The sequence below is a fragment of the Helianthus annuus genome, chromosome 15, assembly GCF_002127325.2.
Source record: "Helianthus annuus cultivar XRQ/B chromosome 15, HanXRQr2.0-SUNRISE, whole genome shotgun sequence".
Taxonomy (NCBI): Eukaryota; Viridiplantae; Streptophyta; class Magnoliopsida; order Asterales; family Asteraceae; genus Helianthus; species Helianthus annuus.
Window position 1 is genome coordinate 101,326,570 of NC_035447.2, and position 1,422 is coordinate 101,327,991.

The 1,422-nt window shown below is 46.8% G+C and overlaps 1 non-coding gene across 1 annotated transcript; it reads left to right on the plus strand.

Moving 5' to 3' along the window:
• The first annotated feature begins 546 nt into the window (after window positions 1-546).
• LOC118487698 lies at window positions 547-653 on the plus strand. Its single transcript, XR_004882641.1, has one exon. It is a non-coding gene; the product is annotated as a small nucleolar RNA R71 (small nucleolar RNA).
• The last annotated feature ends 769 nt before the right edge of the window (window positions 654-1,422 follow it).

Consider the following 1,422-nt stretch of genomic DNA (forward strand, 5'->3'; position numbering starts at 1 on the left):
CCACCTTGTTGTTGAGTGAAATTTTGTGACTCGTTTCTTGATTGCTGAAAGTTTGTTCGTTGGGTTTGTTGGTTACTACTATTGCCGGTTTCCCTCCAACCAAGGTTTGGGTGGTTTCGCCATCCTTGGTTGTAAGTTCCCGTTGGAGGACCCGACGGCCTAGGTCTATTATCAATGTAGTTTACCATTTCTTGTTGATCGTCCGTTTCTTTCATGCAACTCCAATTTTCATGTGACCCACCACACCCTTCACAAGCCATAACCGAGACTGTTTTTGTCATTTCTAGTTTTTTTATTTTTGAAGAAAGGGCCTCGATTTGGGCTTGTAAAGAGGTGCTTTCGTCGACCTTATGGGCGCCCGGGGCGATAGACTTATTTCCCCGGGGAGTGTGCCATTGAAAATTGGTTTGAGCAATTTCCTCAATTTGATTATATATTTCGTGTGGGCGTCGATTACCTAAAAGTCCCCCGGAGCTAGAATCAAGTGTCTGCCTAGTGTGTGGCAACAATCCATTGTAGAAAGTGGATACTTGTTGCCATATTGCGAGGCCATGATGGGGACACTTGCGTAATAGCTCCTTGAACCTTTCCCATGTTTCATATAAGGATTCCCCGTCCTCTTGTGAGTATGTATTAATTTCAGCCATTAATTTAGCAGTTTTAGAAGGAGGGAAATACTTATATAGAAACTTTTGGGCTAGTTCATCCCAGGTGTTTACCGATCCAGCTGGAGCTTTCGCTCGGTCTTTTAGTGAGAACGGAAACATACGGAGGCGTATGGCGTCGTTTGATGCTCCATTGATCCGAAAGGTATCACATATTTCTAAGAAATTAGTTATATGTAGATGAGGATCCTCGTCCGCAAGCCCGTGGAAGGTTGCGGAGTTTTGGAGCATTTGTATCAAATGCGGTCGGAGCTCGAAGTTATTGGCTTCGACATTTGGAGCATTGATAGCGGCGCCTAGATTACCTACGGTGGGCCGTAGATAATCCATAAGGGTACGTTGGTCCGCCATTGGGGGTGGATCACCCGAAACCTTCTCTTGGTTTTTGGCTTTTAACCTTTTTCTGAGAAAGCGTTCGGGTTCTTCTAGCGGTTCTTTTATGTCTTTATTGGAACTGGAGCTCATACACTACGTGAGGATGGTGTCGGGTTCCAAGTCCTGCAATAAAAACAAAAAAGAATGTCGGTCAGAAGGTTCACCACGGCCCCGTGTTGAGCGAACACGGCCCCGTGGTCGGAAATACAGTGATTGTTTTCCAGATCCCAGTTACTGGAAGTTGGACACGGCCCCGTGTTGCACCGGCACGGCCCCGTGGTCAGCCTTCTGTAACTTGAAAAACAAAAACTGCCAGTAACTTTGCTGAGCACTGCCCGTGTCCGACCAGGCACGGCCCCGTGCTGAGCTCTGCAGAAGCTAA